Source organism: Neophocaena asiaeorientalis, unplaced genomic scaffold (genome assembly GCF_003031525.2).
Source record: "Neophocaena asiaeorientalis asiaeorientalis breed wild unplaced genomic scaffold, Neophocaena_asiaeorientalis_V1.1 scaffold29, whole genome shotgun sequence".
NCBI lineage: Eukaryota > Metazoa > Chordata > Mammalia > Artiodactyla > Phocoenidae > Neophocaena > Neophocaena asiaeorientalis.
In genome coordinates this window covers 1,224,661-1,239,205 of record NW_020174423.1, presented here as the reverse complement: position 1 = coordinate 1,239,205, position 14,545 = coordinate 1,224,661, and the positions used below count along the sequence as shown (strand labels likewise).

At 40.9% G+C, this 14,545-nt stretch overlaps 1 protein-coding gene across 6 annotated transcripts in view; it reads right to left on the bottom strand.

The window, feature by feature from the left end:
- The window catches only part of NCALD (neurocalcin delta), a 405,737-nt gene that overhangs the window by 120,090 nt on the left and 271,102 nt on the right, over positions 1–14,545 (bottom strand). Inside the window, exon 2 of one of the 6 annotated variants that reach the window (XM_024756604.1) lies at positions 2,383–2,526. The exons of the other annotated variants lie outside the window; for them this stretch is intronic. The gene's annotated coding sequence lies outside the window, so the exon portion shown is untranslated. The remainder of the gene's footprint in view (positions 1–2,382; positions 2,527–14,545) is intronic. 6 annotated transcript variants of the gene reach the window in all.

The following is a 14,545-nucleotide window of genomic DNA, read 5'->3' as shown; positions in this document are numbered from 1 at the left end:
GTAAAGTTTGCAAAGGAAGCTTAAAAATTGTTGAACTACTATTTAAACCATAAATATATTTTACGACATCATTTCTTATTTACTGCAAAATGTCAAGATGGATGGATACAAAAAAATCTAGTCATTGATTATAATGCTAAAAAGAGCTACTCCTAGAAATTATGAAATTAATTTAAATATATACCAATAATATACCAACATAAGGTTATTAATATATTTTAAATATTAAAAGGCATTAACTTTACATGGTGATTAAGGCATTATTATACTCAGAGCTAGTGAAATCTAGTGATTCGAGTGACAGAGTACCATATTTTTAGTCCTATATATGTATCAGACTGTAGTCTCAGAGGATCTAAATAGGCCTATTCTAATTTATTTTAAAATCATCATTTGTTTTCTCCTAACTTTAGTCTGCACAAATCTTTCTGACTCACTCAGGTGTCTGACATACAGTTGTAGACTAAGGGCTGGCCAGCCAATGTAATGAGATCCGTTTCCATCACTCGGGGTGCTGTAGCCTGCAGCTGGCTAGACCAACAGGGAGGTGCTACACACGTAGTTCCATCTGTGGCAGATCTGAGGGCAACTACTTGTTGCCTTCCCAACAGCTCCCCACAGCCCCTTGTATCACAGGGTTCCTCAATCTTTCACTTTTGACATTTGGGACGGATACTTCTTTGTCGTAGGGACTGTCCTGCGCGTTGTAGAATGTTTAGCATCATCTCTGGCTCTTTCACTATTTCTACTCTGCCACCTTTGGATTTTTCATCCTGATTTTGGTTGCCTCATGGTCACAAGATGGCTGTTGCAACCCCATACATCATGTCCACCTTCAAGGCAGAAAGTCAGGGAAATAGACTATACCAGTGATCTTCTTCTTACTGCTGTTCCCTTTGTATAGAAGCAAAGCCTTTCCCAGAAGACCCCCCCAGCATACTTCCACTTATGTCTCATTGACTGTAACTGGGTCCCGTGGCCAGCCCTGGCTGCCAGGGAATCTGGCACAGCAAATATCTGGCTTTCCAGAACCTACGGTTACACACAGCAAGGAAGACGGGGGTTGAGATAGCTATCAAATTAGTCAATCAACCATGTTTATCCAAGGAAGGAAGAGCAGAAAGACAGAAAAGAATAGGAGAAGATTGGCGGGGGGAGACAAGAAGAGCAAAGGAAAATTATCGTAATCATTATTAATTACCATCTACAAAAAAGCAAAGTTTTCATACGTAGCCCTCACTAAGGAGTTCCCCTAGCCTGCTGATTAGCTATTATAATATCCAACAGCTTGCTTCAGTGCCTAAATGCTCATCTTTTGGTGTAAACATATTGATATAAACTGTACTTAACAATTGCTTCTCAATAAGGAGTTGTAAGTTACATATCTCCAGCATGTAACTTAATACATGGCACATAGTAGGTAGTTACTAAATATCTATTGAATAAATGAATCAAAGCAATCCAGATCACTGTGGGAAGAGCACATAATGTCTACTCAACAAGACATCATCAGGATTTGTTTTGAGAACTTGTTAGAAATGCAAATTTTCAGGCTTCACCCCAGACCTACTGAATCAGAAGGAGAAGTTAGTAATCGGTGTTTAAAACACCCTACAGGGGATGCTGATACATGCTAAAGCTTCTGAACGCGCACACACACACACACACACACACACACACACACACACACACATACCTAAGCTGTGTCCTTCATAATTTTAAGGCCATGAATATTTTATCTACTGCAATATCTCTTCTGTGTTACACTGATCATCTGAAGACACTATTCTGCTTTAGGGATATTGTTTAACTTTTTTAATGTTAAGTTACAAAATATTAAAATGTAAAGACAAGTAGAGATAAAAATATAAACTCCTAGGATTTAACAGATGTTAACATTTGCCATAGTTGCTGGCATGTCTTTTTTTGTGTGTGTGCGGTACACGGGCCTCTCACCGTTGTGGCCTCGCCCGTTGTGGAGTACAGGCTCCGGATGCACAGGCTCAGTGGCCATGGCTCACGGGCCCAGCCGCTCCACGGCATGTGGGATCTTCCCGGACTGGGGCACGAACCCGTGTCCCCTGCATCGGCAGGCGGACTCTCAACCACTGCGCCACCAGGGAAGCCCCGCTTGCATGTCTTTTAAAGTTGCTAGGCCCAGCATTCTTCTCTCCCATCCCTCCAATCCTCTCTGACAGCTCGTCTCCATTCCTAAGCATCCTGGCCTTTTTCTGCTGCTTCCTAAATCCCTAGGCTAAGAGACCGCAAGCAATGTGATGGAGAAGCATATTCTCACTGGTGCTCCCCCAGAGGCCAAGTTAATAGCAATTTTCATGACCTGGAGCTTCATTACCCCTTCACTTAAGTTCCGATGATACATACTGAGATTGGCTTTATGTTCAGACATCCAGGAGGGAGGTTGACTGTGAACTGAATTGTCAATATTGTATGCTTCTCATCCAAAACATAACTCTAAATTCTTTTTCCTCTTCTTAAGCTCAAGAACAATGTTCTTTCAGATGAGATCTACCATAGAGAGAGAAAAGAACTAATAAGCAAGTTCCGCTAAAGGCAGGGATGCTGGGGAGTGGTGAGTTTTAATTTGGCCAGTGTTATCTTCTTGTTCTCTTTGAACCTTTTATTCCAGCTAATGGAGGAAAGAGAACACTATCTGATTCTGAAATCTAATTAGGTTTATAAAGTACATCCACATATACTTGCTCATTTGATACTACCATTTGATGACAGCTGACATCCTCACAGACTGCCCTGTTGGCCACTGTCTCCCAAGCATCCAGCACAGTACTTCGTACACTGTGGGCACCAACTAAATGCTTGTTAAAGAAATGAAGGACAGAAGGATGCCTAAAGTGTCAGATCCAGAATTCCCAGGAAGAAAGGGCCAGGGTGGCTGTCTTGCTGGAAGGGGACTATTAGAACAGTGCTTCACAAAGGAGCAGGTCTGCAAACCATTTGTTTCTCTCCTGCACTGATTTTTTCTTTAAGAAAGTCTTAGTGTGAAAAAAATGTCAGTTGAACTAAACAGTGAGCTTAGTAACATACAGTTGGCCCTTTTCCACCCGTGGGTGGCTGAATCTGCAGATGAGGAACCAGTGGATAAGGAGGGCTGACTGTACTGGGCAATTTTATACAAAAGACTTGAGCATCCATGGATTTTGGTATCTGCAGGAGGTCCTGGAACCAATCCCCTAGCAATACTGCGGGATGACTGTACTTGATTTACATTCGAGTTCAAGTTATTTAGCTTGTTGCAGACCAGTAACAAAGAGTCCTTGGATTGGATCTGCCTGTGAACCAGGCTTTGGGGAGGCCTGGGCCACAAAGCCTAACTTAGAGCTGCATGTGCTCTGTGAGCACTTTTTACATAATTGCATTAGTTAGTTTTGGGTTATTTGGAGGAAATGTACATGGATATTACAGGATGGCTAAAACCCCCTCCCCAAAAGCTACCTTTTAGTGGCCCCATGGAAGCTTAAGAATTGTACATTTTATGAACTGGTTTGCAAGGCAGAAACAGAGACACAGATGTAGAGAACAAATGTATGGACACCAAGGGGGGAAAGCGGAGGGTGGGAGGTGGGATGAATTGGGAGATTGGGATTGACATATATACACTAATATGTATAAAATAGATGCCACTTCGCTGTACAGTAGAAACTAACACAACATTGTAAAACAACTATACCCCAATTAAAAAAAGAAAAAAAGAAAGAATTGTACCTTTCAAATAATTTTTAATTACAAAATCCTAGAGTAATGCTTTGTTGTCACACAGGATAGAAGCCCTTCAACTGCACAGGAAGGAAGATGGCCATCTGAATGGAAGAGGCCTTTGGCATCTGTTGGCATGCTAAGTTTCCTTCGCTTCCTGGTTATTCCACACAGGTTTTTCTTCAATTTCTTCCCGAACCCAGCAACTTCATGACCCTGGATTGTTCTGGCCCTATTTGGGTGAGCTTAATTGTTTTATAAAGACTTTCTGGTGCCTAACTGGACCACTAGCCTATGCAGCCTACACTGGTGATGTCAGGACAGGAAGAGCCCGAAAGGCTAGGATTCCATGTTTGGTCACTCTGGTCCAGTGGTCCTCAGACTTTTGAATGCATCAGAATCCCCTGTAGGGTAGTTAAAACAGATTACTGACTCCATTTGCTTATGATTCAGTAGGTCTGGGGTAAGGCCTGAGAATTTGCGATTCTAACAAATTCCCAGGTGATGCTGATGTAGGTGGTCTGGGGACTACAGTTGGACAATCACACTTCCGGGGACTCAATACAGTCCATTCGTGGGGGGAAGCCTACCACTCCATCCATATGCAGTATTTTTGCATACTTACCCTGGCAGAGATGTTAGGCTGCCTACCAAATATCCATTATCTCTTTCTTTTTTCCCAACTGAACCCCAATTTTATTAATAAAAACATACCCAATTTCAAGAACACTGCATTTTCAGACTCCTTTCACTATAGGTGTCCATATGACACAGTTTCATGAATGAAATGTAAGTGGACTCACTGGATAGCACTTCTGAGAAAGTGATTAAAGAGGGTTGGCTGATTGTTGCTTTGCTGGTGTCAACCACCAACAAGTTTGTCTATGACAAATTGCCCATTCTCCCTCCCTTTTTTCTTTCCTGGAATGTGGACCCGATGCTGGAGGAGCTTCAGCTATCTGGGGACCACAGGTGACAAGCAGATGCTAGGGATTCTTGAATAGACAAAGGTACCTGGGTCCATGATGACATAATGGGTCATCATGCCAGCTCTGGACTGCTTCCCTCTAGACCTCTAATTATGTGAGTAAAGGAAAGCCCCTAATTTATTCAAGCCATTGTTATTTGAAGCCAATGGAATTCTTAACTAATACACCTACCATATTAAAGACCAATGCTCAATGTGGAGATGGAAAAATAAGATGTGTCTTCTACCTTCAAGGAGTTTATAGTACAGCAATGAAGACAGAAAACAGACACTGCTCCTGGGTGCACGTGAGACTCAAGCGACCCGAAGGTTAATGCTTTCTGCGTAACCATTTTAGAGAGACTTAGATCAGAGTAGAATATGGGGTGAGGTACTGATATGTGGTTGAACTTAGGGACCTTGAGATAAGAGAGTTTAACTCCAGGCATTTAAGCTCATGGGAAATAATGATCCTATGTGAAAAGAGGATGCCGGGACATGTTCAGGTCTGTCACAAGGATGGGAAATGGTAAAGAACTATCTATGGTGCAAAAGGGAAATGAGGAACAAGCATTACAAAAGTCTGAGAAAGGCAACGTCTCAAGTAAGAAGGGAAATGATCCAAAGTTGACATAAAGAGACTTTGGAAGTTGGGAGACTAACTTAAGCAAGACAAGCACGTGGCTCTGATGGGGGAGAGCAGGAGTTTGCAAACATTTTAAAGCCCTGGAGCCCTTATTTCAGGAAAGCATCGTAAGAAAAACAGCCCCAAATGGAGCTATTCTGGTTAATAAGTCGTAAGAGAACCTTAGTTAACTTTTCCTTTCTCACTGCATCTTGGGGTTTCCGTGGAGCACCGGGGGCTACAAGAACCAAATTAGGGAAACAAGTTGAAGGTGCGGGTGGAAAATGGAGTGGTTTAGATACCATGAAATAATTCAGAGGTAAAGGAGCAAGAGAAAACTGGAAAAAAGTATTGTTTGGGGATTCAAGACTTCTTGAACATGTTTTAGGTCTGCTGAACTATTAACTCCCAGACTGATACAAGAATGCTGTTGGACCTCTTAGAAATTCCAAGTTCAAGGTGCTTTCCAGCCCTAAAAGTGTTTTATCCTAAGTTTGGGGAAATTATCTTTAGAAAAGAAGAGGTCATGTTTCCCAGAGGCTGTATATTTTACCTAAAGAGTTGCACTGAAATAGTCCTAAGATTTTTAATGTTCAGTTGCTCTTTGCTCTTGAAAGTTAAAAGTTTCTTTAACTGAATCCCTTCTCTACTTTCTGTTTTAAAGTAATAAAATCTATGACATTAACTTAGAATTTGTACATAAATCAGATAGTAACAAAAGAGAAAGATAAAATCCAGCTTAAAAAAATGTTCTACATTATTGCTTCTAAAAATTTTAAGATAAATGAATAGAATTTGGTATCTGATTCAAAGTGTGCTGAGAATTTGTGACCCCCCTTGTTTTCTTAATAAGATAAAAATTATATGTTGACACTTAGCATGAATACAGAGCTGTTGATTTGTAAAATGACCTGTAATAATTATTTTTGTCAATTATTCATAATGTCACTCTGTAGAAGGTCTTTATTTCTCTGCCCATTTTCCAGATAGGAAACCAGAAAACGCAACAAGGTAAAATTCACTTAATACAGCTGGGTGATGGTAGTAACTTGCCTGGCTGCACTAGCACAGGAACGGAAGTCTCCTGCATCCTAACCTTTCTAAAACGTACCACTAGCCACTATGATGGAAAGAATCATCTATTTCATAAACCTGTCTTGGATAGAATTATAAGCGAACAGAGACAAGCTAGTACCAGCTTTCATCTTTGCCACTGTGACAGACAAGGAATTTGAAAGGGCTCTGAGCAAGGCAACGTGGTACGTTCACATTAGCGACAGACACCCTTTCTTGTGGCCCCCCAAGTGCTCACACGATTCAGGAAGCTCTTCCAAATTCAATAAAGCTAATAAAAATGTAGAAGGTTTCTTTTCGGATGATATTAATTCAAAGTACTTTCCACATCTGGTTGCGGAAGTAGCCTCGTCACGACTGAAGAGGCCTCCGGACCAAGCACGTACACAATCCAGCTCGGATGTCACTCAGAGAGACCTGGTACTGCCCCTTGGGGTGCTTGTCACTAAAAGGGCCCTAGACTTTGAAAGAGCCAAAGGAGTGTCACAGGCCCTGGCATCAGCCACCGGCCCTGTAGAGGAAGCCTCTCCTTATAGCCAGGGTCCTGTCTCCTCTGGGCTAATACCCCGAAACACTTCTTCCATGGAACATAACCCAGATGAACCCTGAGTCAAGGCACTTCCAAGATACAGAGAGATGGCTGTCCACGCACATAGCCAGGACACACCAGCTAACCTGCTGTGTAAATGAACCTAACATAGAGCACATTGCTTTCTGATAGATATTTTCTGTAAGTAAATGATGAGAGAGAAGTGCAAAAATGTGCAGAGCCTCCAGACCTAGGGCTCATATTGGCCTTGGAACCTTGCTTTTCATTACTAGACACAAGTTTGACATATCCTATAATCCAGCTCACCATGGGGGAACCAACCCACACCATCAGCCACTTGGCTAGAACCTTTTCCAGAATGGTAGGGGTTTGGGAACCCAGGCCAGAGGGAGTGATTCACTCCCTTTCAACTTTTATCTTTAGGACAAGATCAACCACTAGACATAACTCACCAGAAACCCAATTACTGAGAAAAGTGAGGAAATTAAATGTCTAGAAGATCGAGCAATGCATTTTAAACCTGGCCCTTGCTGTACTGAAAGTGCCCATACACGCAGCAGCTAGACTAGCGGTCACAAGCTCACAAGCTTGGAGGGGTCAGACAGGAAATTTCAGTGGACACTGTGGTCTCCCCACTGTGACGAGGACTGCGGCAAGCTGGAGCGTGCGAGCCTTGTCCACGCAGCTGACTGTTCTCAGCTTCGGCACGAGCTGGGAATGTAAACAGAATGATTCCCGGTGTCCCTGTTTTCAAAAGAAGTCAGAAAATCCAGATTTCTGTGTAAATTTTCTGAAATTTCGGACTGTGGATGAGCCATGTAAAGTACATCTGGGGGCCAGTCTACATTCTCTGATCTAGAATACTGACTGGGAAGGTAAGTTGCTTGAGAGGCTGTAGAGCATGGTAGTTAACATGGACTTTAGAGGCAGACTGCCCACGTCCGAGTCCTGGCCCCATCCCTCGCTGGCTGTCCTGTAATCTCTCTTTGCCTCAGTTTCCTTATCTATAAAGTGAAGATAATATTAGTACCTGCTAATAAAGTTTAATGAACATTAAATAAGTTAACATCCATAAAGGGCTTTCAGTGGTATCAGGCATTTAGTTAAATGCTAAATTAAGTGTTTGCTTTTTCTTTTAAAGTTCTAAAAAATATATCCCAAGGACCCAGGCCAGCTTTGGAACTTCCTGGATGGCAGATATATTCGAATTTCTCCCTCATGCTTAAGCTCACCAGGATGGAAAAACATTTTGGGAGAAAATACTCCACAAAAATAGATGGGGAAAGGTGAAGAAACTGCAGTATAAAATTTGGGGTGTCATAGCCTAAAAGACAGAGGGACTTAAATATTCCAACACTAGGGTCTGCTGGTTTTACATGGAAATGGGATTTGAGTCGATTAATGTCTCTGTGGACTTAACAACCCTCCACAAGACCTGGGCAATTTTGAAAGAGAGAAAGCAAATGGTTCCTCCTGTACACAGGAAGAAAGGAATACTTGTTTAATTTCTGAATTTGGACTGAACTAAGTTGGCCTGTAGGTTCTGAGTGGAGGCAGAGTGGAAGGTGAGGCACAGTGGCTGGGAGTGGACGCTTGCTCTCTGCTAACAGGCAGAACAGGGGCAGCTGACTGTGGGATGAAAGCTCAATAGTTTCCTCTCTTCTCAAGAGACAATTAACTTCCATCTGTTGAAACCTCCCCTGGGAACCCCTGATATCCCATTTAACCTCCTTCCATAAACCCGGTGTGAAGTTAAGAAAACCAAACCCATTTGAAACGCAAGCCTTTACACATCAAAAGTCATGGGAGAGGACTGGTTGACCTACAGGTCACCATATGAGACACAAAGAAGCAAAAAGGGACATTTAGGAACAACTGCTGTTTCGAGGATTATAAGTCAGAGACTTAACATCTGCTCTGGCCCAAGAGCCAGCTTGAGCTGCCTAAAATGAGGGATATAAAGTACATTTAAAAAATGAAACCTCAAAAAAAAAAGAAACCTCTAGTTGTATGTGCTGTTTACTTAGAAAGATGAAAGCATTCCCTTGTGCCAAAGAGGTCTCTGTGAATGTTTTGAACTAGGGCAGCAGGTGCTGCTTGGCGCCCTCTGAGGGTCTGAGTAACACAAGCTGCCGGCCCCGAGACGGTGCCTGAAGACAAGTGGACTCCACTGAACGGATCAAACAATTCTCCTGACAACAAGGCTGGAGCCACTCTACTTCTAATCTGGTTTCAAACAGTTTGGTTACTTGCAACCTAAGACATGGGAGAGCATTTGGGGGCGGGGGGCCGGGATGGTAGAACTACAATCCTGAAGTGCACGTGACGGGAAGCCCCTACACTAATTTTTCTACTGACCATGGACATTTTCTCTCCCACTCACTGCCTTTCCACTTCCCCTCATGTCCTGCATTTTATTAGTCTGTTTCTAATTTCCCTGGTCCCTCCAGTAAGCCTTTTCTTATTCTTCATGCTTCATTCCTTATAGCACAAGACCAGCCATTGATCCATCGTTTATTTAAATCCCAAACTATATTTTACTGCTGAATAAACATATGGTTTTTCCAGTCTGCCATGGAAGAAGACATGAGCCTCATGCTTAAATGCAGAGCTAGGACAGCTATTATCCTAGAGTATAACAACAGGTTTTGATACAATATCGTATGACATTTTTAAAAAAGATAACGGATTAAGACTGGGCACCTGAATCATTCTTTTAGGAATTTACAACACTATTCATTCACCTCATACAGCAAACCTTAACGAGTATTCCCATGTAGCGAGCACTCTCAGTACGGGGACAGTGCGATCAATGATGCAGCCACTGAGCTGGTCCGACCGGGAGACCTGCGTGTTCCACACAAGTGGACCAGCAGTGGGAACAGGCTGGGATACAGGGAAGCACAGAGCACAGTGGAAGTAGGGGTCAGAGCCTCCTGAGGAGGTTGCTGGGGACGAGGGGGAGTAGTTGGAGACACCTGGAGATGATGCTCAAGCTGAGCAGGAAGGGTGAGTGTCAAGCAAAGTCACAGGGGACTGGCATCCCTAATACAGTGAACAGCAGTTGCAAAGAGGTCAGGGAGCACTCGTGGCTTCTTGCAAGATCTTCTAGGGATTGGGTCTGGCTGGAGCATGTGGGAAAGTGATGAGAAATGAAGCCGGGCAGGTAAGGCCTTCACCAGTCAGCTCCTGAAAGGTCACAGTCAGGGAAGAGAGTTTATAATGAAGGAGACGGGAGCCACTCAGACACTCTGCATCTCCCTGGAGGCAGGTAGAGGGTGAGTGGAAAGAAAACTAGATGGGAGGCAGGTACACTTGTTAAGAAATTATTGTTGTGATGTGGGTGAAACATAATAAGGATCAAAATGAAGACAGTGGTAATGGGGATGAAATAGAGAGATGGCTGGAGGAGATATTTAGAGGGAATGAGCAACAGTGACGCTGGGCTAAGTGACTGATTATATGTAGCAAGTGAAAGAGAAATTTAGGATGACCCTAACTATGTGGCTTGGTAATATGGTAGAAACTTCTATTGTTCTTCCACGTCTGGGTCTCTTCTCTAGACACACAGGAGGATAATACCCCCTTCTCTTGCTTTTGCGTAGGACCTCATGGCTAGGTCTGGTCAACGGACTGTGACCAGAAGTAATGAGTGTTATTTCTGAGCCAGATCATTTGATCGCTAATGCGAGATCCTCCGCTTTATCTTTCCTTGGAAGCATATGCTGATAAGAAGATTCCATAAGATGAGAAGCAGTCTGGAATGCTGAGCCTACGCATGGAATGAGCTACCCTGGAGAGTCCCTTGGACCCGTAATGGATTATATGTGGGTGAGAAATAAACTTTAGCTGTGTTAAGCAAGAGATTTGAGGGGTCGTGTGTGTTTTTTTTAATAGCAGCATAATATAGTCTATCATGACAGAAACAGTCAGCTATATTTAGAGAAATGGATACATTCAGTAAATGGATGCTCACATTTACTTACTCTTTAATTTCTTTTTTAGTTTAAAAGGTTTATTTCTTGGTATTATTTCTATTCTTATTTCACATTTATTTCACATTTTAACTTGTATGTACCGCTCATAAAACAGCTGCCTTTTATGAACGCACAGATAAGTACAGGTCATTCTTGTACTTGCCACACAAGAACTCAGCCACTCTGGGCTCCTTCTGGCTACTCAGAGATTGAATGTCCACTTCAATGCCCTCACAGTTTTAACCATTAAGTTATATCCTCTTATCTCGAAGCTCTCTCCCAGGGAGGCTTTCCTGTCTGTGTGGGTGAAATGGAAACTTTCATCTGTGTGGGTGAAACATAACTTTCAAAGCACTATCCTTCATCATCCTGAATCATCTGTTTCACCAGAATAAGAATGTATATGATAATAGGATGTACTTCCACAAAGCATGATCTCAAAACACTGTAAAGTGTATATTTTTTTCAGCTTTATCGAGGTATAATAACTGAAAAAAATTTTAATATATTTAAAGTATACATGATGATTTTTTAAAATTTTTATTGGGGTACAATTGATTTACAGTGTTGTGTTAGTTTCAGGTGTACAGCAGAGTGAATCTGTAATACAAATACATATATCCACTCTTTTTCAGATTCTTTTCCCTTTTAGGCCATTACAGAGTACTGAGTAGAGTTCCCTGTGCTATACAGTAGGTCCTTATTAGTTATCTATTTTATATATAGTAGTGTGTATGTCAAACTCAATCTTCCAACTTATCTCCCCCTTACCCTCCGGTAACCGTAAGTTTACTTTCTACATCTGCAACTCTATTTCGGTTTTGTACATGATGATTTGATACATGTATACATCGTGAAAGGATTCCCACTATCAAGATAAATAATGCATCCATCACCTCACATATTTACGCTTCTTTTTTGTGTGTGTGTGAGAACACTTAGGTTCTACTCTCTCAGCAAATTTCAATAACAGAATACAGTATTATTAACCATAATCATTATGTTATACATTAGATCCTCAGACCATATTCATTTTATAACTGAAAGTTTGTGCATTTTAACCAGATTTTCCCTATTTCCCCCACCACCAGCCCCTGGCAACCACCATTCTACTCTCTTGTTTCTTTGTGGTCAACTTTTTTTTTTTTTGGTAGATTCCACACGTAAGTGATACTGTGTAGTATTTGTCTTTCTCTGTCTGGCTTATTTCACTGCATGTTAGGATTGTTTTTTCTATTTCTGTGAAAAATGCCATTAGATTTTGATAGAGATTGCACTGAATCTGTAGATTGCTTCAGGTAGTATGGACATTTTAACAATATTAATTGTTCCAATCCATGAGCACAGAACATTTTTCATTTGTGTCGTCTTCAATTTCTTTCATCACTATCTTATAGTCTTCACTGTACAGGTATTTCACCTCCTTGGTTAAATTTATTCCTAAGTATTTTATTCTTTTTGATGCTATTGTAAATGGGATTCTTCTTAATTTCTCTTTCCAATAGTTGGTTGTTAGTGTTTCAAAACACAATAATTTTTGTATATTGATTTTGTATCTGCAACTTTACTGAATTCATTCATTAGTTCTAACAGTTTTTTGGTGGAGTCTTTAAGATTTTCTATATATAATATCATGTCGTCTGCAAAAAGAGACAATTCTACTTCTTCCTTTCTGATTTAGATGACTTTTATTTCTTTTTCTCATCTGATTACTCTGGCTAGAACTTCCGGTACTACGTTGAATAAAAGTGGTGAGAGTGGGCATCCTTGTCTGGTTCCTGATGTTAAAGGAAAAGCTTTCAGGGTTTCACCATTGGGTATGATGTTAGCTGTAGGTTTGTCAAAAATGGGCTTTATTATGTTGATGTACGTTCCCTCTATTCCCACTTTATTGAGAGTTTTTATCATAAATGGATGTTGAATTTTGTCAGGTGGTTTTTCTGTATCTTTTGAGATGATCATATGACTTTTATCCTTCCTTTTGTTAATGTGCTATATCATCTTTATTGATTTGCATATATTGAACCATCCTTGCATCCCAGGAATAAATCCCACTTGATTGTGGTATATGATCCTTTTAATATACTGTTGAATTCAGCGTGCTAATATTTTGTTGAGGATTTTTGCATCTGTATTCATCAGGGATATTGGCATGCAATTTCTTTTCTTGTAGTGTCCTTGTCTGCCTTTGGTATCAGGGTAATGCTGGCTTCATAAAATGAGTTTGGAAGTGTTCCCTTCTTCTCTATTTTTGGAACAGTTTGAGGAGGATTGGTATTATTATTCTTTAAATGTTTGGTAGAATTCACCAGTCTAGCTAGAGGTTTGTCAATTTTGTTTAGCTCTTTAAAAACTAGCTCCTAGTTTAAATTTTATTATTTATTTATTTAATTTTTGGCTGTGTTGGGTCTTCGTTTCTGTGCGAGGGCTTTCTCTAGTTGAGGCAAGCGGGGGCCACTCTTCATTGACATGCGCGCGCCTCTCACTATTGCAGCCTCTCTTGTTGCGGAGCACAGGCTCCAGACACGCAGGCTCAGTAGTTGTGGTGCACGGGCTTAGCTGCTCCGCGGCATGTGGGATCTTCCCAGACCAGGGCTCGAACCCGTGTCCCCTGCATTGGCAGGCAGATTCTCAACCACTGTGCCACCAGGGAAGCCCCTAGCTCCTAGTTTTATTGACCTTTTCTAATGTCTTTTTAGTCTCTATTTTATTTATTTCCACCCTGATCTTTTTATTTTCTTCCTTCTACTGACTTCGGGCTCAGTTTGTTCTTCTATTTCTAGTTCCTTGTGGTGTAAGGTTAGGTTGTTAGTTTGAGACCTATCTTTTTTCTTAATGCAGGCGTTTATCACTATAAACTTCCCTCTTAGAACTGCTTTTACTACATCCCATAAATTTGGTATGTTCTGTTTTCATTTGTCTCATGGTATTTTTTAATTTCCCTTTTGATTTCTTCTTTGCCCTATTGGTTGTTCAGAGGCATGTTGTTTAATCTCCACATATTTGTGAATTTTCCAGTTTTCTTCTTGTAATTGATTTCTAGTTTCATACCACTGTGGTCGAAAAAGATGCTTGATATGATTTCAATGTTCTTAAATTTATTAAGATTTGTTTTGTGGCCTGACATATGATCTACCCTGGAGACTGTTCCATGTGCAACTGAGAAGGAAAGTTTTATATTTGTCTATTAGGTCCATTGGTCTAATATGAAGCTTAAGATCAATGTTTTCTTACTGATTTTCTGTCTGGATGATCTATTCATTGTTGAAAGTGGGGTATTGAAGTCTTTTACTATTGTTGTATTGCTATCTATTTCTCCCCTCAGGTATGTTAAAGTTTATTTTATATATTTTGGTGCTCCAGTGTTGAGTATATAAATATTTACAATTGTTATAACTTCTTGATGAATTGACTCCTTTATTGTTATATAATGACCTTTCTTCTTGTTAACGTTTTTGGCTTAAAGTCTATTTTGTATGACATAAGTATAGCTACTCTTGCTCTCTTTAGGTTTCCACTTGCATGCAATATCTTTTTCTATCCCTTTACTTTCAGTCTAAGTGTGCCCTTAAAGCTGAAGTAAATCTCTTCTAGGCAGCATATAGTTGGGTCTTTTTAAA